General features: G+C 47.7%; 1 long non-coding RNA gene and 1 other non-coding gene across 2 annotated transcripts; one reads left to right on the forward strand and one right to left on the reverse strand.

Moving 5' to 3' along the window:
• Window positions 1-2554: 2554 nt before the first annotated feature.
• On the reverse strand, window positions 2555-2626 carry TRNAQ-UUG (transfer RNA glutamine (anticodon UUG)). The gene has a single exon. It is a non-coding gene; the product is annotated as a tRNA-Gln (tRNA).
• An 11269-nt stretch (window positions 2627-13895) lies between these two features.
• LOC141978604 (uncharacterized) lies at window positions 13896-25044 on the forward strand. The gene is made up of 3 exons (XR_012636406.1): window positions 13896-14011; window positions 20939-21023; window positions 24911-25044. It is a non-coding gene; the product is annotated as an uncharacterized LOC141978604 (long non-coding RNA).

A 25044-nucleotide genomic window follows, 5' to 3' on the forward strand; every position in this document is an offset into this window, starting at 1 on the left:
CAGGAGTCACAAAATCAGTCAGATCTCCACCTGTGGCCAGTCTGCCATCTGCTGGTAGTATCATCTATGCAGGTGCAAGGAAAGAGAGAACCAGTTATCTCACCCCAGACTAGGAAGCCTTCACTATAATCAGTCAAAGCAATCTCGGTTTGAAATACCAGGAGAGCTACTGAAGTACTCCAATGTTTCATTTGTATGCAACATCAGGATGGCAACAATGCTACAGCCTCTTTACAAATAGCTTCCTTTCTCTTGCAACACAACTTTTCTCCACACATCAATGGCCCTTAAAAATCATCCTGAAATCTACATGATGCATTTTAAAATTTGCTAGCATCTCTCATTCTAAGGACACACGACACTCCGGAAAGGCAGTTGCCCGTGGCACACAGCAGACCTAGCAGCGAATCGAAGGATGAAGGGCTGGGATTTGAAGAACCTGTGCTTTAAGAAGTTGCAGTATTTCAAAGCCACTGCATCAGCTGGCCGTCACAAACACCTGGTTAAAAGAGGCAAGTTACTTAAGGCCTGCTTATTAGGAGCGCTGCGCGTCCATCACTCCAGTCCAAGTCAATGGTGTACACACCTCTAAAAACCAGGCCCTGGGAGTATGAACAGGGAGGTGAGAGGGCCAAACAGGGTACCCACCCCACTGAGTCAGACTCACAGCTGGTCAATGGGAAGGGGAAACTGAGGCACCGAGCAGGACAGTGACTTGCTCAAGGTCACCCAGCAGGTCAGTGGCCAAGCTAGAACCAGAATCCAGGTCTCCCAAGCGCCAGGCCAGCACACTACCCACTGGGCCACAGTGCCTCACCAGTGAATTCCGATATCTCCCTCCAAGAGCAGAGCTGCAGCTGAGCTCAGGCTAGGGGGTACCAAGAGAAGAGGGGGGAAGAGTGGGGAGCGCAAGAGAACAGGCAGGGTTGTGAACGGAGGCAGTGGCGGACTTAGAGTTAGTGGGGCCCTTGTGCAGCTTCATTTTCACTTCCCCCCCCCCCGTCACCCCTCAGGACACAGCCAAGAAAAAGAACTTTCTCTTATCTTCCCCCCGTTTTTCATTCTTTTTTTCTTCATCCTCCTCCTATATTATAAGTAATAGGAAGTAAATGACAATAAAGTGAGGTACTTTGATTGGAGCAAAGGGTTGGGGTGCAGGAGGTGGTGCGGGGGTCGGGTTCTGGGAGGAAGTTTGAGTGCAGGGTGCGGGCTCTGGGCTGGGGCAGGGATGCGGGAGGGGTGCGGGCTCTGGGAGGAAATTTGGGTGCGGGCTCTGGCCTGGGGCAGGGGTTCGGGTGCAGGAGGGGTGCAGGCTCTGGGAGGAAATTTGGATGCGGGCTCTGGGAGGAAGTTTGTCTGCAGGCTCTGGCCTGGGGCAGGGGTTCGGGTGTGGGAGGGGTGCGGGCTCTGGCAGGAAGTTTGGGTGCAGGCTCTGGGCTGGGGCAGGGGGTTCGGGTGTGGGAGCGGTCAGCGGGGGCGTCACTAACCTTGGGCAGTGCGGCTCCCAAAGCGACCGCCCCACCCCTCTGGCAGCGGCTCCTAGGCGCGGGGAGAGCCAGGGGTCTCCGTGCGCCGCCCCCGCAGCTCCCATTGGCCGCAGCTCCCAGCCAATGGGAGCTGCAGAGTCGGCGCTCAGGTAACGTGCGGAGCTTGCGGAGACACCCCCCAGGGGCCGCCGGGGAATGCCGGCCGTTCCCGGGAGCGGCACGGCGCGGAGGGGGGAGGCTGCCGGCACGTCTCGGCGCGCCCCTTGTGGGGAGGGGGGCAGCGGGTCTCCGGCCAGGACTTGGGAGGCAGGTTGTCAGATGAGATTTGTCCTGCATTGGGGGGGGGGGGGGGAGAGCTGTTGTGGTGGGGGGGGCCGTACGGTTTGTTTCATGGTAAATCCGCCTCTGAACGGAGGGGAGGCGGGAGGCGGGCTGCAAAGCCCCCTTGTAACACTGCCTGAACCTGGGGGTCAGAGCTAAGGGGGCGGGGGCTGGGAATCTGAGGGGCCCGCCAGGGATGCCCAGGAGACAGACACAGACCCCGCGAGACGGGGGCGGGCCGCTCAGCAGAGCCCGCGGCGCCCGGGCGGGGGCGCTGAGGGGCGAGGGGAAGCCAAAGCGAGGCGAGGGCGGGAAGAGGCTACGACGCCGACCCGGCGCGCGGCCCCCGAGCCTTCCCCCTCCGTCCTCGCTCAGCCCCCGAACCCGGCGGCACCAAGACCCAGCGGGCCACAGGAAAGTAGCCAATGCGAGGAAGGGCATCGCTGCCCAGCCAATAGCAGCGCGGGGCAGGCGGGCGCCCGCCCCGACTCAGCCAATCGGCGCTAGGGAGGGCGGGGCCAGGCCCTTCGGCATCACTCGGATTTCTTCGGTTCCTCGGCACCCCACCTCGTCGCGCATGCGCAAAAACGTGCAAACGCTACCCTTTGCTCCCGATACACAAAATGGAGTCCCACTTTAGCCCCCCGTCCTTTGAAATTAGCCAGAGAGGTAGTTTGGGACTCGCCGCCTCCCGCCTCCGCGCTGTCCGTGAATTTACTGCGAACTCGGTGGCAAAAAGTCCCCAGAGGTCCCACCGAGATTTGAACTCGGATCGCTGGATTCAAAGTCCAGAGTGCTAACCATTACACCATGGGACCAGCTGGTTAATATATTGCGTGGAAACCTTCCTCAGCCTCTATTAGCTGCCTTGCAGAAAAACACCCTTCTTTCCTGTTCCTTCCCCCGCAGCATCCTCTCCCCCACCCTGCAAGAGCCGTTCCGCCCCCTCAGTCCTGTGGGGACCAGGCAGGCAGAGCCCAGCGTGGATGCACCATGCACCCTCCAGAGGGCAGTTTGCTCCCCGCAGAAAGCCCTCATTAAATGCTGCAGCAAGGTTCTGCAAGCCACATTCTGCGCTTGCAGGCTTGCAAGCTGTGGAGACACTAGGGCTAGCGGGACCAGGGTCGCTTCCCGTGGCGTGCAGCGGGAGCGGATACTGCTGCACTTGTATCTCCTGCGCTTGAACCATGCTGGGCTCTCTCACGCTTGGACAGCACAATGTGGGCGCTGGGGAATTAGGCTGCAATTGTGCACCCCTCGGAAGGAAAAACTGCAGACATGAGAAAAGGCAGATGGGACCTCCCCAGCGTTTGTGAGGACTTGTATATTCTCTCCTAGTCCTCCCTCCACCCCTGTTTTGGATACAGTTGAACCTTTACCAAGAGGAGGATTTTGATCTGTGGAAACACATATTTAAAAAGCACTGGTCCCTGCTGCTTCACCAACACACTGGTGCAAGCTGCAGTGTTGCAACCATGGCTCTAGAGCACTAACATGTGTGTTGGTTTGGTTTTATGGACAGGAAAACAGCCGTGTTCTCCAAGGATGAAATTCTCTGCTCCCATCCCGGCTCTGCTCTGCTCTCAAGACATGTACCTATCATAGCTGGAGAGCAGGCTCGCAGAGTTGAGCTGCAGCGTGTAGATCCGAAAAGAGGATTTTGCTTCAGGTGCAAACACTTGTTGGGAAAGAATATATTAATGATGTCCCTAAATGCTGCAATAACACTATTGCAAGCAAGAGTGATTGGGACCATGACTGTTGAAGACTGTTTGCAGTATATAAATGGAGAGAAAGGTGCATACTCACACTCAGCGTTATAAACTCTTCTCTTGGGGTCCCATGCTGCAGCACAGCTGAGATAGTCTGCTTCCCTGCATCAGCAAACTGCAGTGGGAGACCTCTCTAACCCAGATGGGGCATTTCCTTCTGAGAAAGGATTTTCAAACGGTCCCACAGTTGAGACCAGTGGGGCATGCTCCATTGTAGGGATCTGGGAGGAAGATTTTGCATTCTGTAGACTGTTAGGGCAGCATACTCTAGGGCTGTAGTTAAAAAGCAGTGAATGGGTCATCAGGCAGACAGCAAAATCCTTCCTCATCAGAGGGATAGGACTCTGAGGAGTGCCTTAAAAAGCCATCCTCCACCAGGGGGCAGTACCTTCGCAGCGCTGGGATACTAAGCATTTATAAAAAAGAAAAGGAGGACTTGTGGCACCTTAGCGACTAACCAATTTATTTGAGCATAAGCTTTCCTGAGCTACAGCTCACTTCATGGGATGCATAAAGTGGAAAGTACAGTGAGGAGATTTTATATACACACAGACCATGAAAAAATATACATTGTAAGGAGAGTGATCACTTAAGATGAGCTATTACCAGCAGGAGAGTGGGGTGGAGGGAGAGAAAACCTTTTGAAGTGATAATCAAGGTGGGCCATTTCCAGGAATTAACAAGAACGTCTGAGGAACAGTGCGGGGGGGGGGGAATAAACAAGGGGAAATAGTTTCACCTAGTATAATGACTCAATCACTCCCAGTCTCTATTCAAGCCTAAATTAATTGTATCCAATTTGCAAATTAATTCCAAAATTCCAATTCAGCAGTTTCTCATTGGAGTCTGTTTTTGAAGTTTTTTTGTTGAAGGATAGTCACTTTGAGGTCGGAAATCGAGTGACCAGAGAGATTGAAGTGTTCTCCGACTGGTTTATGAATGTTATAATTCTTGACATCTGATTTGTGTCCATTTATTCTTTTACGTAGAGACAGTCCAGTTTGCCCAATGTACATGGCAGAGGGGCATTGCTGGCACATGATGGCATATATCACATTGGTAGATGTGCAGGTGAACGAGCCTCTGATAGTGTGGCTGGTGTGATTAGGCCCTAGGATGGTGTCCCCTGAATAGATACGTGGACACATTTGGCAACGGGCTTTGTTGCAAGGATAGGTTCCTGGGTTAGTGGTTCTGTTGTGTGGTGTGTGGTTGCTGGTGAGTATTTGCTTCAGGTTGGGGGGCTGTCTGTAGGCAAGGACTGGCCTGTCTCCCAAGATCTGTGAGAGTGATGGATCGTCCTTCAGGATTGGTTGTAGATCCTTGATGGTGCGTTGGAGAGGTTTTAGTTGGGGGCTGAAGGTGACGGCTAGTGGCGTTCTGTTATTTTCTTTGTTAGGCCTGTCCTGTAGTAGGTGACTTCTGGATACTCTTCTGGCTTTGTCAATCTGTTTCTTCACTTCAGCAGGTGGGTATTGTAGTTGTAAGAATGCTTGATAGAGATCTTGTAGGTGTTTGTCTCTGTCTGAGGGGTTGGAGCAAATGCGGTTGTATCGTAGAGCTTGGCTGTAGACAATGGATCGTGTGGTGTGGTCTGGGTGAAAGCTGGAGGCATGTAGGTAGGAATAGCGGTCAGTAGGTTTCCGGTATAGGGTGGTGTTTATGTGACCATCGCTTATTAGCTCTGTAGTGTCCAGGAAGTGGATCTCTTGTGTGGACTGGTCCAGGCTGAGGTTGATGGTGGGATGGAAATTGTTGAAATCATGGTGGAATTCCTCAAGGGCTTCTTTTCCATGGGTCCAGATGATGAAGATGTCATCAATATAGTGCAAGTAGAGTAGGGGCATTAGGGGACGAGAGCTGAGGAAGCGTTGTTCGAAGTCAGCCATAAAAATGTTGGCATACTGTGGGGCCATGCGGGTACCCATAGCAGTGCCGCTGATTTGAAGGTATACATTGTCCCCAAATGTGAAATAGTTATGGGTGAGGACAAAGTCACAAAGTTCAGCCACCAGGTTTGCCGTGACATTATTGGGGGTAGTGTTCCTGATGGCTTGTAGTTCATCTTTGTGTGGAATGCGAGAGACTGCTGAATTGGAATTAATTTGCAAATTGGATACTATTAATTTAGGCTTGAATAGAGACTGGGCGTGGTTGAGTCATTATACAAAGTAAAACTATTTCCCCTTGTTTATTCCTCCCCCCACTGTTCCTCAGACGTTCTTGTTAACTCCTGGAAATGTGCTGGAAATGGCCCACCTTGATTATCACTTCAAAAGGTTTTCTCTCCCCCCACCCCACTCTCCTGCTGGTAATAGCTCATCTTAAGTGATCACTCTCCTTACAATGTGTATGATAAACACCCATTTTTTCATGGTCTGTGTCTATATAAATCTCCTCACTGTATTTTCCACTTTATGCATCCGATGAAGTGAGCTGTAGCTCATGAAAGCTTATGCTCAAATAAATTGGTTAGTCTCTAAGGTGCCACAAGTACTCCTTTTCTTTTTGCGAATACAGACTAACACGGCTGCTACTCTGAAAATTGTGATTCAGCAAGCAGCAGATAATTTCTGTCCTCTTTATCCCATGCTTTAGTGCAGGAAGAAATTCCACCAGCTTCGTTGCTGGTTGATGGGCAGGTGACTTGTGCTGGGTGCAGTTGGGTGGTATTTCTAGGGTTCTGAAGCCTGGTATACTCTACAAAGTTTTACTGAGAGCTCTGTCTGCTAGGAATGTGGGGAAAAAATCACAGCCTTCACCGACAGAGCGATGCCGGCAGTTGCCCCTCTGTAGATGCAGTTTATATTGGCTAAAGTGTCCTTTTGCCAGCTTAGTTTATGTTGTTCAGGGAGGAAGTTTAACTATGCTGGCAAAAGAAGTCTTTTTGCTGGTATATGCTGCATCTCTTCTAGAGGGCTTTCCTGGCATACTGATTGCAGCAAAGCCTTTGTTGCATAGGCAAGCCCTGAACCTAGCAAAGTGCTATTGCTCATGAATTCTGGCTTAGTGCCTTCAGATCTTGAAAGCATTGGTAAAGCCCCAGCAAATTATTTCCCTGCTCTGGCATGTCACCAAGTATTGTTTCCACTCCCCACCCCATATACGTGTTGCTGTTGAGTGATAATTATATGGAAACTCAATAATTTTACAAACTTGAAAGGAAAGCTAATGGCCCAGATTCTCAGAGGGGTTCAGGAATGGACTACCTGTATTCTGATTGGGAGTCAGTTAGGCAGGAGTTCATTGCACCGCAACCCCCTTCTGACAACAAAAATTACTTCACGACCCAGGAGGGGGGACTGAAGCCTGAGCCCACCCAAGCCCCGTTGCCCCGGGTGCGGGGGGCCAAAACCCAAGCCCCACCACTCCAGGCAGGGGGGCCAAAGCTAAAGCTCAAGGGCTTCAGCCCCAGGCAGGGGGCCTGTAACCTGAGCCCCACTTCCCAGGGCTGAAGCCCTCGGGCTTGGGCTTTGGCTTCAGCCCTGGGCAGTGGGGCTCTGGCTTCAGCCCCAGGCCCCAGCAAGTCTAAGCCAGCCCTGGCAACCCCTTTCAAAGGAGGTCACAACCCATTTTGTGGTCACATCCCACAGTTTGAGAACTGCTGAGTTAGAGCAACCTAGGGGCTGCTCTAACTTACCCTCCAGCTCCCAGGACACCCCGTGGGCTTGGGCAAGCAAAGACTAGCCAGAGGGCAACATGCTCCATGTGGACCTCTCCTGATAGGTCTCTTATACCATAGGAGAGCACAGGGCTGGAGCTGGGCTGCTCTCCACCAGTAGAGGAGTCCTCTTAGGTTTCCACCCTTTCTTCAGAGCACCATAATGGGCCCTTCATGCCAGGGCACATTCAATAGGAGCCACAAGATTTCATTAAAAAAAAAAAAGTCTTACATTTCCTCCATTTTAATTGGCCTGCTGCAACTCCTCCTGAATATGGAAACAGAATGGGATTCCAGCAGCCTAACACTGTTCCACCTGCTTTTCACCACCACACACACAGCTCCCCAGTTCCACTGGTTCTGGTTTCATGCTGGTTTGACTATCCAGATAATTTCTTCTCATGATGATTTTTCCCCCATCCACCCAGATCCTTGTACCTTGGGCTTAGCAAGCATCACAAAGGAAGAGAGTGATGCTGGCATTCCAATGAACTCTTGGTTCTAGGCTTTAATGCTACTTCCAGGACTGCCCAGGTGATTTTTGTGCCTGTGTGTATATGTTCAAGGAAGGCCACAGCGGAAAGCGTAATGAGACTAGATCATGGGGTAAGTGATGAAGCTACCAGAGAGATTAAAATCTGCAAAAGCTTTCTTGTGAGGAGGTGATGCTAGGGAAAGATGCTAGGAGCACAGCTGCATCCAGGACTGTTGGTCTAGTAGATACAGTATAAGCAGCAGCTGAGCAACCATGCTATGCAGGTGACTGCCAAGGAGTCACAGCCCTGGGCTAGAGGGGAGTTTAGTCAAAAGAGAGGCCAAAAAATAGACCTCAGAGAGACAGGTTAGCACATGACAGGGAGAGAGCCTGAGATGACAAAGCTCATCTTTCAAAGGTGGGGGCAGGCATCTAACAGCCATCAGATGGCAATAATTTTCCATCTTGGACTGGATTTGACAGGTGACAGTAGTGAAGGTGATGAAAGGCTTGATGGAGTATTATTGATTTCCCAAACCAGCTTGCGGACCCAGTCACCTCTTGGGGCCTGTAATTCCTTTCTTCACAGCCTCCCAGTGACACATGACTAGAAAGTATTAAGCATCCTGCAGGATAAATGACTCAAATTTAACTCTTAAAAACATATGGGGAGATAATGTTTGTGTTTTTGTGTATATATATATATATATATTGGTAGAGGCCAACAATATAATCAAAAAGAAAAGGAGGACTTGTGGCACCTTAGAGACTAACAAATTTATTTGAGCATAAGCTTTCGTGAGCTACAGCTCACTTCGGATGCATTCCGATGAAGTGAGCTGTAGCTCACGAAAGCTTATGCTCAAATAAATTTGTTAGTCTCTAAGGTGCCACAAGTACTCCTTTTCTTTTTGCGGATACAGACTAACAGGGCTGCTACTCTGAAACCTGTCAATATAATCAAACAGTCCCTGTCTTTGCTGTATTCTGTTAATTCGGAGATCAAAAGAACATCTTAACATTTAAATGAACTGCAAACAAAGGATACCGCTGTATTCATCTCTCCTTGAAATGTATAGCAAATTATCTGTGAATGGTGGAAAAACAGGCAATTGTTTTATGTTAATTCATGTAGCTAATTACTGGTGCTCAGGAAATAAACCTACTTCAAAGTTGCCCTGATTGCCTATTGTTTGCCTAAGGACTCTGACCTATCAAGGAAGGCCTGGAATTGTATAAAAGACCCTTGGCTCCTGATCCTGTCATCCCAGCTGTTAGGGGCAAAATCCTAAAGTTTGTGTTTGTATTATTGTTTATTGTATTTGGGTGGCATCCATGTTGTAATCTAAAATGGAGTTATGGTCATGTGACCTGAGCGTTAGCTAGAATGCTTCCCGCCCTTTTCAACGGTCAGCAGTGGTAAACAAGTACCAGCTCAAACCGGTTTTGCGTGGCGGGTTTCCCGCCTTAGACTCTTTAGAAGGCTGGCAGTTACCTCAGTTAGGGGCTGCTGCCCATCCTCAGGGCTGGTGCGCGCCTCTTGCTCCAACAGGCCGTCTAGACTCCAGACCAGTTACCCATCACAGTCGTTATCATCTGCCTGCAGACGTCCTGCTGTCGTCACGGAAACCTGTCTTGGTGTCCTCAGGGAAGACCAGACTGACGAGGGATCGCCTCAGTGTTCCTCTCTCAAGGCTTGATACGAGCTAAGAGATAGAGGTCCTGAGCGGCCGACGGAAGGGTGATATCTGTGTGTCATACTGACCTTGTACCCCTCTGGTATTGATTTGGGTCCTGGCTTCACACCACACGTTCACTAGGTTACTGTACCTGGAGAAGTATACGCTTCAGTTCATGATTACTCACTTCCCTTGTCCCTGCTTTGTATACAGCTCCCCAAATACACATTTCCTGTTTGGTTTACATACACCTGTCTTCATTATCCATCATAGGAAGCAGGAGGGAAATAACAAGGTAGAGGGTGATAGCCAACCAGATGATAGAGGCTGGTCTCACAGTAAAGGACTGAGAGCTCGTTGATTGTTAGGTGGCTCCCTGCTGCTTTATCCATTCTAGTTCTTGTACCTAACACAGGTCTGCTTGAGGTTTCATACAGGGGAGGCTTAAGCTATAAGGACTGAGATCCCAGTTCTCACTGGACCGCCCTGAGTATAAACATTGGACTATAACCTATGGACTATTTCTGAAAGAACTCTTTGCATCTACAAAGCTCTCCATCTCTGCTATGAATCTGAATCTCAAGATTGACTCGTGTGTATGTATACTGTTCTTTTAACCAATTCTCTCTCCCTTTTCTTTTTTAATAAATTTCAGTTAATAAGAATTGGCTGTAAGCGTGTATTTGGGTATGATTTTTTTCCACATTCCTAGCAGAACCCTAGAAATACCACCCAGCTGCACCCAGCACAAGTCACCTGCCCCTCAACCAGCAACGAAGCTGGTGGAATTTCTTCCTGCACTAAAGCATGGGATAAAGAGGACAGAAATTATCTGCTGCTTGCACAATCACAACTGGTAATTGAACCACCCTAATCCTGCTATGCTTTATGCTCCTTTACTTTTCCAAGCTGTCCCAGGTGCTCCTGCTGTTCCATGTTCATTTATACTTTGTTCAGAGAGGCTCATTGCCTCAGCTCCCCTGTGCATACAACACTTCCCTACTCCCTTCAAGGAAACTGCTAATCACTCATCCGAGGCTGATGCAAAAAACTCATTTCTTTAACGCAAAATCACAGTAGTCTATTGCTTAACAGCACATCTTGCCAGCAGACATACTGTTAGCTTTCACAGGGCTTGCCAATGGGCAAGTGATTAAGTCTGTACATGCAGGAGATTCAAAAGTCTGTGAAAATAAGCACAGAGTTTTGCTTTGATGTGACAACAGACGTCTCAAAGTGAAAGTGTGTCGAGCAAGAAGTTAGAGGGAGTCCTCTATTGCAGTAGTTCTCAACCAGGGATCTGGGGCCCCTTGGAGGGCTGCAAGCAGGTTTCAGGGGGGGTCTCCAAGAATGGCTGGCGTTAGACTTGCTAGGGCTCAGGGTAGAAAGCCAAAGCCCCATCGTGCAGGACTGCAGCCTGGGTTCCCAAGCCCCACCACCCGAGGCTGAAGCCGAAGCCTGAGCAACTTAGCTTTGCAGGGCAGCCCTGTGGCATAGGGCCCCGGGGCTATTGCCCTGCTTGCTACCCCCTAATGCTGGCCCTGGCTTTTATATGCTGAAAAACAGTTGTTGTGGCACAGCTGGGCCGTGGTGTATTTATAGCATGCGGGGTGGTGGGGCAGGGGCTCTGAAAGAAAACAATTGAGAACCTCTGCTCTATTGGAGAATAATGGTTATTGCAGTTGACTAGCTTGTGGCATGTGCACTGCTGCTCTCTCCTGGCAGTGATCAGAATTTCTTGAACTGTTCAATGAGTAAGTCGGGAACTGCTAAGGTCTGCCAGGAATTTCCTTTTATCTTAAGTGCATGAGAATTTGCATCATGGGAGAAGCAGAGTTATCTGTGCGTCATAGTGAATGGTTATGGGTTTGTTACATTATAAACAGTAAACATTAGGCACAGCTGGCTGAGACATCAGCATGAAGAAGCCAGAAGGTTATAAGCTGCTTATTATGATGCAGCACTTTCAGTTGAAGTAGCCAGAGGCTGAGCATCGACTCTAGGTTTCTATGATAGTCTACGGATGTGACAGGAGCTAGACTACGCACAAATGTAAGTCACTTGTCTGATGATGCTTCTAGTTTATTAGCTTTAGAAATCCCCAGGAAGGGAAGGTTCAGCATTTAGGGGGTAGAACTTGATCTCAGTTATACTGGTATAAAATACATTTTTAAAAAGGCAGAAACCCACCCCCCTTGAAACCAATGGTATTTCTCTAAATTTGCATAATTTGCACCTGCAATAATGTCTTTGGCCTCAAGATACAGCTAAGATTCATAATGTCTCCACTGCAATAAAAAAACCCCAGCACTGAGTCTCAGAGCCCAGGTCAGCTGACTCCTGCTCACAGGGGTGGGTGAGGCTGAATAATTTAGTGTAGCCATTCAGACTTGAGCCGGAGCTCAGGCTCTGAGCCCCGCCCCCCACACCTTGTGGGGTTTCAGAGCCCAGGCTCCAGCCTGGATCTGAACATCTACAGTGGAATTTCATAGCCCCGCAGGCCAGACACAGCTATGCGGTGTAGATGTACCCCTTGTTTACTTTTGGGTGTTTTATTAGATCTGTTGTCCTGAATGGAGAATTATTTGTTCCTGCAGGAGAGTGGGGTGAGGGGAGAGAAAACCTTTTGTAATGATAAACACCCATTTTTTCATATAGAGACTGGGAGTGGCTAAGTCATTATGCAAGGTAACCTATTTCCCCTTGTTTTTTCCTACCCTACCTCCCCGTTCCTCAGACGTTCTTGTTAAACCCTGGTTTTGTGCTGGTTATGGCCCACCTTGATTATCATACACATTGTAAGAAGAGTGATCACTTTAGATAAGCTGTTACCAGAGAGTGGGGTGGGGGGAGAGAAAACCTTTTGTAGTGATAAACACCCATTTTTTCATTGTTTGTGTGTATAAAAACATCTTCTGTATTTTCCACAGTATGCATCCGATGAAGTGAGCTGTAGCTCACGAAAGCTCATGCTCAAATAAATTGGTTAGTCTCTAAGGTGCCACAAGTACTCCTTTTCTTTTTGCGAATACAGACTAACACGGCTGTTACTCTGAAACCTGTCATACGTCTCTATTCACTTCTAACAGTGACTTTTAAATTACACAGATTTGCCCTTGAGATCCCTTGTATTCCCAAGAATAGAAGCTGATGGTGATAAAGTGTTTGCACAGGGCTTTGAAGATAGAATGCTCAAACAAATACCAAGCATTCTCCATCTTTCCTTATCGCTTGAGTTACTGAGGCCAGGTCTACATTCAAAAGTTGAGTCAATCCAGCTATGTCACTCAGGGGTGTGAAGTCCACACCCCTGTGCCACCTAGGTAAACCAACCTAGCCCCCATTGTAGCGAGCGCTAGGTCAAGGGAAGAATTCTTCCTTCCCTTATTTCTCCACAGTCCAGCTGCCTGGATGCTGGAACCAGTGCTGCAGCCTGCCCAAACCCCCAGCTGCTTAGATACATTCCCCTCAGAGTTTACCTACCTGTGGGAGCTCTGATTTTCTAGTCACATCCTTCAGTGACAATGTGGCAGCATGAGAACTACCATATCGGGTCAGACCAATGGTCCATCTAGCGCAGTGTCCTGTCAGGGCTAGGACCAGAGTCTTAGGGTGAGTGTGCAGAACAGGTCAAATGAATCCACTCATGTCTTTCCCTCCCAGCTTCTGGCAGTCAGAGGTTTAGGGTCTCCCTGAGCATGGAGTTGCATTCATGACCATCTTGGCTAATAGCCATTGATGGACCTATCCTCCATGAACTTTAGTTCTCTTTAGCCCAGTTATACTTTGAGCCATCACAACATCCCATGTCAATGGGTTAATTGTGCATTATGTGAAAAAAGTATTTCCTCTTGTTTATTATAAACCTGTTGCCTATTAATATCATCAGGTGACCTCTGGTTTTTATAGTGTGGGAAAGGGCAACTAACATTTCGCTATTCACTTTTGCCATGATTTTATAGACCTCTAGCAAATCCCTCTCTTAGCTTTTTCTTTTCTAAGCTGAATAGCCCTAATCTTTTTAGTTTTTCCTCATATGGAAGCTATTCCATCCCCTGGATCGTCTTTGTTGCCCTTCTTTGAACCTTTTCCAGTTCCAGATATCAGTTCTGAGATGAGGTGACCATCTCAGTACTGGACACAGTATTCAAGACATGGGCACACTACGGTTTTGTTACCCCCAAATCTGTGTTATAGAATAATAAGGAGGTGACATATAAATAACAGTTTTGACTCCTACTAGCATCTATCCACTGGAAGAGTTAGAAATCTGTGTGCCTCCCGCCCGTGTTGCATTGAAATAAAGGATAGAGAATATAACCTTAAACAGAAAGAAGATTTATTAAGGGAAAGTTACAGCTGGGGTAAGATTCACTAAGGGAATCACATTACAAATACCCAAGAATAGATTCCAGCAAGGGGCATAAAGCCCAGACCCTCAAACCGTCCCTTGGTTAAATTATTAAGTGCCCGAAAAACAATTACTGTCTCTCTGCAGATGGAGGTCACCGGCAACTGATGGACCGTCTCAGAAACATCGGAGGATCTGACTCTCTACCGCCAAAGCAGGAGATCAACAGATCTGGACTGATGGCAAAGTCTCCACTGGATATCCAGTAAGTATCAAAGTCCTTGGCAGGTGGTAGTAGCCGAAGTCTTGATCCGATGCTGTGCAGAGAAACTGGACGTGGCTGCCTCGATGGTGGACAGCACCGCGTCATTGCTGACAGTTCCTTATATGCTCTCTGTGGCGCAAATTCCTGAGGCACACACTGGCAGACACTGCCCCCAACCAGTTCCAGCCAGCTCTCACTCCCTCAAGTTCTGGCAGGAAACAGAGTTTGAGCAGGAAAATGCCATGAAGAAAGGATAGCAAGTAGGGTGACCAGATAGCAAGTGTGAAAAATCGGGACAGGGGATGGGGGGTAATAGGCGCCTATATCAGAAAAAGCCCCGAATATCGAGCCTGTTGCTATAAATCAGGACATCTGGTCACCCTACTACCAAGATGGAGTTCAAACCTTTTCTACCACATACGCCATCTTGAATTCTTAGACTCCATTTTGAAGAGCCCTGGCTGGGATGCTTTAGTTGGGGATTGGTTCTGCTTTGAGCAGGGGGTTGGACTAGATGACCTCCTGAGGTCCCTTCCAACCCTGAGATTCTATGATTCTATGAATTGCAGCAACATTCATTATAATACATAACAAAAGTATAACCATACACCAATAACAGCCTACAGTTTTATATAGTGGCATTATGATATTTTCTGTCTTATTTTCCATTCCTTTCCTAGTAGTTCTTAACATTTGACTGCTAGTGAGCATTGAACTGAATTTTTCAGAGAACTATCCACAGTGACTCCAAGAGCTCTTTCTTGAGTGGTAACAGCTAATTTAGAACCCATCATTATAAATGACAGGTTTCAGAGTAACAGCCGTGTTAGTCTGTATTCACAAAAAGAAAAGGAGTACTTGTGGCACCTTAGAGACTAACCAATTTATTTGAGCATAAGCTTTCGTGAGCTACAGCTCACTTCATCGGATCCGATGAAGTGAGCTGTAGCTCACGAAAGCTTATGCTCAAATAAATTGGTTAGTCTCTAAGGTGCCACAAGTACTCCTTTTCTTTTTGCATCATTATAAATGTGAGCTTCAAGTTCACAAAGACTGTCTGGGTTCTCTAAACACCTGTTTTGCTTAAAGGATGTTAGCTCAAAACCAGAGCCAGTGGAAGTGCTTCAGTGAAATGCACACAACATCCGTGAAAATAATTAAATCAAACAAGCAACCTTAACTACAGTTTGCAGCCTGAGCACTTCAGCCTTATGCTAGGACACGAGAATCAGAACATGAAAATAACTAGAAAGGGAAAGTAAATTTGTTCATGCTTCCACCTTGGAACTGTATTCCTTCAATAGGTGTTCACACAGTCATTCTCTCGCGGGGTGACCAGATAGCAAGGGTGAAAAAATGGGACACTTTTGCGGGGCAGGGGTGGGTGGGTTATCGTTGCACTTATAAAACAAAGCCCCTAATATTGGGACGGTCCCGAAAATACCTGGACATCTGGTCACCCTATTCTCTCTGTTCATGTAATGGTCCTTTGTGAATGGGCATCCTGTCTACTGTTTTCTGGATCTGTTTTCATCTAGCCCACTGCCCAGCTTTTTGATCCATTCCCTTTTTCACCAATTATATATCCTTTCATATCTTTTCCTTGATTCTCTCTGTCTGGTAAGTCTGTAGATTTTTATTTCCCTCTGCTTCCCTCCTCTAATAAAAAGAACAAGGAGTACTAGTGGCACCTTAGAGACTAACAAGTTTATTTGGGCATAAGCTTTTGTGGGCTAAAACCCACTTCATCAGATGCATGTAGTGGAAAATACAATAGGAAGATATATAGATATATACAGAGAACATGAAAAGATGGGGGTTGCCATGCCAGCTCTAATGAGACAAATCATCTAGACTCATGGAAAATAAGACCTTGAGGAATTCCACCAGGATTTCAACAATTTCCATCCCACCATCAACCTTCTGCCTGGACCAGTCCACGCAAGAGATCCACTTCCTGGACACTACAGTGCTAATAAACGATGGTCACAAACACCACCCTATACCAGAAACCTACTGACCGCTATACTTACCTACATGCCTCCAGCTTTCATCCAGACCACATCACACGATTCATTGTCTACAGCCAAGCTCTAAGATACAACTACATTTACTCCAATCCCTCAGACAGAGACAAACACCTACAGGATCTCTATCAAGCGTTCTTAAAACTACAATACCCACCTGCTGAAGTGAAGAAACAGATTGACAGAGCCAGAAGAGTACCCAGAAGTCACCTACTACAAGACAGGCCCAACAAAGAAAGTAACAGAACGCCACTAGCCGTCACCTTCAGCCCCCAACTAAAACCTCTCCAGCACATCATCAAGGATCTACAACCTATCCTGAAGGACAATCCCTCACTCTCACAGACCTTGGGAGACAGGCCAGTCCTCGCTTACAGACAGCCCCCCAACCTGAAGCAAATATTCACCAGCAACCACACACCACACAACAAAAACACTAACCCAGGAGCCTATCCTTGCAACAAAGCCCGTTGCCAACTGTGTCCACATATCTATTCAAGGGACACCATCATAGGACCTAATGACATCAGCCATACCATCAGGGGCTCATTTACATGCACATCTACCAATGTGATATATGCCATCATGTACCAGCAATGCCCCTCTGCCATGTACATTGGCCAAACCGGATAGTCTCTACGCAGAAGAATAAATGGACACAAATCAGACATCAAGAATTATAACATTAAAAAACAGTCAGAGAACACTTCAACCTCCCTGGACACTCAATTACAGACCTAAAAGTGGCAGTTCTTCAACAAAATACTTCAAAAACAGACTCCAACGAGAAACTGCAGAACTGGAATTAATTTGCAAATGGACACCATCAAATTAGGCCTAAATAAAGACTGGGAGTGGAAGGGTCATTACCACAAACTAAAAACTATTTCCCCATGCTAATTTTCCCCCTACGGTTACTCACACCTTCTTGGCAACTATTTGAAATGGGCCACCCTGATTATCATTACAAAAGTTTTTTTTTCCTCCTGCTGATAATAGCCCACCTTAATTGATTTGTCTCATTAGAGTTGGTATGGCAACCCCCATCTTTTCATGTTCGCTGTATATATGTATATTGTCCTACTGTATGTTCCAGTCCATGCATCTGATGAAGTGGGTTTTAGCCCATGAAAGCTTAACCAATTTATTTGGGCATAGTCTCGAAGGTGCCACAAGGACTCCTTGTTCTTTTTGCGGATACAGACTAACACGGCTACAACTCTGAAACCTCCTCTAATAGCATCTGCTCACATACCCAGATCTATTTTTTCCTGCGTCTCCTGATCTGAAACCTTTCCTATTTTTCCTTCTTTCTGCCTTCTCACTTCCCAGTCCCCTACTTTTCTTTGATCACTTCACCTCCTATCCAGACTCCCTCTCCCCAGGACAGCATTCTGCACTGCTGCATTAAGTGCTAATGCCAGGGTCAGGGCTAGTACAGTAGCACTTTGCACTGTCACTAGGGGAACAATATGGGCCAACTTCCAGTGGCAGAGACAGCCACACATCAGGGGATGCAATTTGTTCTGCCTCATCTTAGCACTTACACTGTGCCCATCGCTGTTGGACATGCGGCTCTAAATGCAGAAGCACAGTGCTGCAGCAGGTCAAGTATCTAACAACATAATTCCAAAATGAACAGTCCACTGCACGCCCTCTTCCCCCTGGAGAGCCAATGAAAGAAAAAAAAACACATGACTGAGGTCATATTGCTTAATGCGCTCTAGGCACAGTCTAAGAACCTATATAGAATAGAAAGGAGTGAAAAAGTACTGGGGTGCAAAGAAGCAGGAATAGACCTGCTTTCTTTTACGTCAAGGCTGGTTTAAGGGCACCATGGGAACCCAGTTAATGTGACTTTTGCTCAACCCTAAGGTTAGTAAAAAGAAAAGGAGTACTTGTGGCACCTTAGAGACTAACCAATTTATTTGAGCATAAGCTTTTGTTGAAGTGAGCTGTAGCTCACGAAAGCTTACACTCAAATAAATTTGTTAGTCTCTAAGGTGCCACAAGTACTCCTTTTCTTTTTGCGAATACAGACTAACACGGCTGCTACTCTGAAAGCAAAGGTTAGTATCACTGACCCTTTAAATCTAGCTCCTAAAAAGAGGGGGAAAATCCAGTCTCAGACAAAGGGAGACAAAACAGCCACAAGGCAGTGTTAGCCAACACATATATCTTGTTAGTATATGCCACGTTGTAAGAATGCCTGGCAGTTATAAGAGCCAAACTGGCCTATGTTTTTCCCTGAGTTTTGTTCATTCATGCTAAGCTACATCCCACTATACCCTGTGTGACAAAGCTCTGTCCTTGCCTCCATGGGTCCCACGTTTCCTGGCAGATTTCGCGAGCCTCAGAGGCTCACTGTGACCCTCCACATAACCCTTTTCTCTCTAGAGACAAGTGTCACAGTCTACTGAGCCATTTTCATCATAAGCCAGCGAGGGAGGTGAGGAGACGTTATCCTCCCTTGCACAGTCTCTGTTGTCTCCCAGTCTCAGTGATTAATCAGGGGGCAAAGGTGGGGGGAAGCCCGGGCCCACCCTCTACTCCAGGCTCCAGCCTAGGGACCCTAATAGTATCAGGTATGGTAGCTGACTTTTTAGAAACATGACATGTACAATTCCCTGGGCTACTTCCTCCACAGCAGCCCTCACTTCCTCAAGCTCCACTTCACCCTTACCTCAGGGCCTCCTTCCTTGTGCCTGATATGGTGTGTACTACTCAGCCTCTCCAACAGTGCAACTTCCTCCCACAGCTCCTGACATGCACCCCCACCTGACTAACTGGGAGGCTTTTAACTAGTTTCAGCCAGCCCCTGATTGGCTTCAGGTGTCCCAATCAACCTAGCAGTCTCCCTGCCTTCTGGAAAGTTCTTAATTGGCCCCAGGTGTCTTAATTGACCTGTCATTTCACTTATCCTAGTACCAGGGATTTGTTTAGCCTGGAGCTAATATATATATCTCCCACTACTTTTCTATAGCCATCTGGCCTTGCCCCGTCACACCTGCAATAATACAAATCAGCATTTGGCAGGTGCCAAGGGGCCAGTTGGAAATAAAAACAAAAGCAGCCCTTATTGTGGGCACAGCCCCTGGGCACAAGCATAGCCTTCCTCAATACACACCAGAGAGACAAGGTGGGTTAGGTAATATCTTTTTTTCTGAAATGACCACACCCAGACAGAAGAGTAGAGGGAGGTTAAAAGTGTTAGGGGAAAAAACAATTAGCCCTTGCTCTCACCAATTTAGGTGCTTGATTTGACTCTAGGATCCCACGAACTTCTAAATTCTGAGTCTAATCTATACATGCGTCTTTTATTAGTTAACAGAAATACAGCTCGAGCTGGGTGCCTCAGGAGAGGGACCCCGCCCCTCAGAAATTGCAAGCAATTCTACCCTTTACAGTTGGTAACACCGCCCTTGCCCATGTCCAAAGTCCAATCCCCTAATTTGAGTAGGGGTCTCTGCTCTTTTCCATTGGACAGTTCTGTTGCTGAGTAGACAGTCTGTTGCTGGGTGCTGGACTTGCTCTGGGAGACAGTCAGTCCTACTCCTTGCATTCTTTTTTATCTTCAGTGATAACGGGCAGTCTCAACTGGTTTTGTAGCTGCTTCTTCAGCATTCATAGAATCATAGAATATCAGGGTTGGAAGGGACCTCAGGAGGTCATCTAGTCCAACCCCCTGCTCAAAGCAGGACCGATCCCCAATTAAATCATCCCAGCCAGGGCTTTGTCAAGCCTGACCTTAAAAACTTCTAAGGAAGGAGATTCCACCACCTCCCTAGGTAACGCATTCCAGTGTTTCACCACCCTCCTAGTGAAAAAGTTTTTCCTAATATCCAACCAAAACCTCCCCCACTGCAACTTGAGACCATTACTCCTTGTCCTGTCATCCGCTACCACTGAGAATAGTCTAGATCCATCCTCTTTGGAACCACCTCTCAGGTAGTTGAAAGCAGCTATCAAATCTCCCCTCATTCTTCTCTTCTGTAGACTAAACAATCCCAGTTCCCTCAGCCTCTCCTCGTAAGTCATGTGTTCCAGTCCCCTAATCACTTTTGTTGCCCTCTGCTGGACTCTTTCCAATTTTTCCACATCCTTCTTGTAGTGTGGGGCCCAAAACTGGACACAGTACTCCAGATGAGGCCTCACCAATGTCAAATAGAGGGGAACGATCACGTCCCTCGATCTGCTGGCAATGACTCTACTTATACATCCCAAAATGCCATTGGCCTTCTCATCGTTGACTCATATCCAGCTTCTCATCCACTGTAACCCCTAGGTCCTTTTCTGCAGAACTGCTGCCTAGCCATTCGGTCCCTAGTCTGTAGCGGTGCATTGGATTCTTCCGTCCTAAGTGCAGGACTCTGCACTTGTCCTTGTTGAACCTCATCAGATTTCTTTTGGCCCAATCCTCCAATTTGTCTAGGTCCCTCTGTATCCTATCCCTATACTCCAGTGTATCTACCACTCCTCCCAGTTTAGTGTCATCTGCAAACTTGCTGAGGGTGCAATCCACACCATCCTCCAGATCATTCCTCTCAGGTCAGCTTGACCTCGGCCTCAGGCTTCAACTACTTTAATCACTTATGCTAAGTTAGTAACTTATGCTAAGTTATAAGAACAAACTTATTGAACATTCATATAAAATAGCATATAAGCGCTTTTTTATAACAAAAGTAAACAGACCAACTGGAAAAACCTGGTTTGATGCTGTTTTTAAAATCTCGTGATTTTTTTTGGGCGGGGGGGGGTGAATCCAACTCATGATTTTTTATCTCTGGTGGTTGGCAATACTGAAGGGGGCTCCCCCTGGTGTCAGGGCCTGGGCCAGTGCCTCCCTCCCCTGGCTCTCTGATCCAGGAAGTAGATATGAAGCTGTGACTTCTGTTCCCAGGAATGGAGCTGGCAGTCCCCTTTCTCGCCCGCCAGAGGAGGGCTGCCTGGGCAGCCAGAAAAGCCACCCACCTCTGCAGCCCAAGGTAAGCCCAGCTGGGGCAAGTCGGGTTCCTGGGGGTCGGGGCACCCAGCAGCCTCCGAGTTCTGGGTGCTGCAGGCCTCAGCTCCTGCTGAGCTCTAAGCAGGGGCTTGAGGCAGAAGACTACTGTTTGTTACAGGGATTGGTTCCTGGGTTAGTGTTTCTGTGGTGTGGTGTGTAGTTGCTAGTGAAAAGAAAAGGAGTACTTGTGGCACCTTAGAGACTAACCAATTTATTTGAGCATGAGCTTTCGTGAGCTACAGCTCACTTCATCGGATGCATCTAGTGAGTATTTGTTTCAGGTTGCGGGACTGTCTGTAAGTGAGGATTGGCCTGCCTCCCAAGGCCTGTGAGAGTGGGGGATTGTTTTCCAGGATAGATTGTAGACTGTTGATGATGCACTGGAGAGGTTTTAGCTGGGGGCTGTACATGATGGCCAGTGGTGTTCTGTTATTTTCCTTTTTGGACCTGTCCTGTAGAAAGTGACTTCTGGGTACCAGTTGTGACGTTGCACTCCATATGCCTTATGAAAATATGCTTGGAGTGTGAATATAACATAACTGGAATATGCTTTATGCAAAAGGTCACTTGTAAGGTATGATTACAAAGCTTATAATCTACTGAGTGTGTTCATCCTGTTTGTATGTATGTATCATTCTTGTATCTAAAACTAGAAATATGAAGTTAACTCTGAGGTCCTATTGTAATTATGCAAAGTGTGGGCCATTAATGGTGGTTTAGAATCTTGATGGCTCCCATTGACCAGGACAATTGGTTGTAAATGGCTTTTGGGGGAGGGATAGCTCAGTGGTTTGAGCATTGGCCTGCTAAACCCAGGGTTATGAGTTCAATCCTTGAGGGGGCCATTTAGGGATCTGGGGCAAAAACTGGGGATTGGTTCTGCTTTGAGCAGGGGGTTGGACTAGATGACCTCCTGAGGTCCTTTCCAACCCTGATATTCTATGATTCTGTGTTTACTTGTAAGCCTTCCTGTGAGTCAGGCTGGGAGAATGGAGGCTTGAGGGATGTGATCATGTCACCTGGTACTGGTAGAGTCCATCTTAAACCTGGTGCTTTTCCATTTAGAAGGAGGGGTGGGAATCCAGAGAAACAAAAGATTCTCTCCTTCAGCCAAAGCTATAAAAGGGGGTGGAACAGAACAAAGTGGGTTGCCAGTCATCAGAAATCCCCTAGTTACCACTTGTACCAGGGGAAAGGATTGGGCCCAGACTAAGGGAGTCTAGTCTGTGAAAGTAGCTTATTGGAACATCTCTGAGGGTGAGATTTACCTGTATTCAGTTTCTTAAATGTATTAGGCTTAGACTCGTGTATTTTGTTTTATTTTGCTTGGTAACTTACTTTGTTCTGTCTGTTATTACTTGAAACCACTTAAATCCGACTTTTTATACCCCAGGAGCGAGGACCAAAGTCTCAACCCGCCCGAGCCCCGCCAAAGCCCGAGCCCCACCATCCTGGGCAGGGGGGCCAAAGCCCAAGGGCTTCAGCTCCCGACAGGGGCCTGTAACCTGAGCGCCACACTTGGGCTTTGGCATCGGCCCACGATGGTGGGACTCAGACTTTGGCTTTGGTCCCGGGCCCCAGCAAGTCTAAGCCAGTCCTGGCAACCCCATTAAAATGGGGTCCCGACCCACTTCATTGTCCCAACCCACAGTCTGAGAACTGCTGGTCTAAGAAGACCAACCAGACCAAAGGATGGATGGGTAAATAAATAGAGGTACAGAGGGGTGAAGGGACTTGCTTAAGGTCACGCAGCACGCCACTGACGGAGCTGGGAACAGAACCCACCTCTCCTGACTCCCACTCCAGTATCCTACCTGCTAGACCATGCTGCCTTTCATGTGATGAAAGCCTCTGTGTGAGCAGGTGAGCTTGGTTGGAGGGGGGCATACACTACTCTGATTCATATGGCAGTGGCAGCTAACTGTTAGGTGAAAGAATAAAACCAAACCTCTATAGGCAGGGTTCCTACTCTGTGCTGACAACTATGATTTGATCCAAACCAGAGCAATTATTAGCTAAAACTGGCCCACAGATTTTGCTCCTGCATTGCAGGATGAGCTGGATTATACTGTTCAAAATAATTGAACACGTTGTTTTACTAGTGAATTGTATTTATTCAGTGGTTTCTTTCTGGCACTGGTGTTCTGGCTTGCATTTCTTACGAGGCCTGTATCTCGATAGTTCAGTATGTGTTCTCTTTCTACATTTCCAAAATAAAATTTATTTTGCTTAGTTTGCAGCTATTTTTATTTTAAAAGATCAATATTTATGTCCTTTCTAAGCTGAGCAGTAGTTTGTGTGCAGTATATTTCTAGTAGGCGTTTGTTCTCATGGAGAGAATTTTGCATAGGGTGATGGTACAGCTGAGCCATTCCTCACAGAGGAAGCTTTTTACCTTTTGAGTAGTTTGGCTGAAAATCTCAGAATTGGGGAGATTTCCAATAGCATTGCTGTGTTTTCACTCTCTATATTGAAACGGACAAGGCTGTTACAGCAAAAACGACAAGGAGTCCTTGTGGCACCTTAGAGACTAACAAATGTATTTGGGCATAAACTGTTACAGTGAGTGGAAACCTTCCTCAGCCGCTACTAGCTGCCTTGCAGGAAAACACCCTTCCTGCTCCATGGCGTGCAGCGGGAGCGGATACTGCTGCACTTGTATCTCCTGCGCTTGAACCACGCTGGACTCTCTCACGCTTGGACAGCAGAATGTGGGCGCTGGGGAATTAGGCTGCAATTATGCACCCCTCGGAAGGAAAAACTGCAGACATGAGAAAAGGCAGATGGGACCTCCCCAGCGTTTGTGAGGACTTGTGTATTCTCTCCTAGTCCTCCCTCCACCCCTGTTTTGGATACAGTTGAACCTTTACCAAGAGGAGGATTTTGATCTGTGGAAACACTTATTTAAAAAGCACTGGTCCCTGCTGCTTCACCAACACACTGGTGCAAGCTGCAGTGTTGCAACCATGGCTCTAGAGCACTGACGTGTGTGTTGGTTTGGTTTTATGGACAGGAAAACAGCCGTGTTCTCCAAGGATGAAATTCTCTGCTCCCATCCCGGCTCTGCTCTGCTCTCAAGACATGTACCTATCATAGCTGGAGAGCAGGCTCGCAGAGTTGAGCTGCAGCGTGTAGATCCGAAAAGAGGATTTTGCTTCAGGTGCAAACACTTGTTGGGAAAGAATATGCTGCAAGAACACTATTGCAAGCAAGAGTGGTTGGGAGGACCATGACTGTTGAAGACTGTTTGCAGTATATAAAGGGAGAGAAAGGTGCATTCTCACACTCAGCATTATAAACTCTTCTCTTGGGGTCCCATGCTGCAGCACCTGAGATACTCTGCTTCCCTAAGCAGCGGTTTTCAAACAGCAGGTCACGACCCAGTACTGCGTGACGAAATGTAAGGCACTGGGTCATGGCGTTAAAAGTCCCTTTGGTGGTGCTGCCCAGCTAAGGCAGGCTAGTTGCTTCCTGTTCTTACACTGTGCTGTGGCCTGGAAGTGGCCAGCAGCAGATCTGACTCCCAGGCAGGGGTGCCATGGGGTTTTGCCCGCTGTGCCCCGCCCAGAGCACCGGTTCCAGGCGCCTCTGCCTAGGAGCTGGGTCTGCTGCTGGCCGCTTCCAGTGCGCAGCGCGGTCCACAGGGCCATGACAGGCAGGATTCTGCTAGTGTCCACAAGTGACTGGACCTGGTTCTCTAGGGCAAGCCGTAGCAGCTTGGTTTTAGACCCAGAGGACCTGTGGTTCAATTCCTTTACATGGAGAAGTGATTCAGTCCTGAGTGGACCATACAGAGCCTTGTAAAATAATTTCACAGCCGTTCTTGGGGAAACGCAGGGTCGCTTAACTTTGCTTTTTTCTCCTCCCCAGAATTTTTCATGGATGGACTGGGCATCTTGCTTGTCGGTTCCTGCACTGATGTTTCTATCGGTCACCAAGCACATAATCCCGCATCTGATCCCAACCTGACTAAGGTAGAAGACCAATATAAAAGGTTCCGGACT

Source organism: Natator depressus, chromosome 27, assembly GCF_965152275.1.
Source record: "Natator depressus isolate rNatDep1 chromosome 27, rNatDep2.hap1, whole genome shotgun sequence".
Taxonomy (NCBI): Eukaryota; Metazoa; Chordata; order Testudines; family Cheloniidae; genus Natator; species Natator depressus.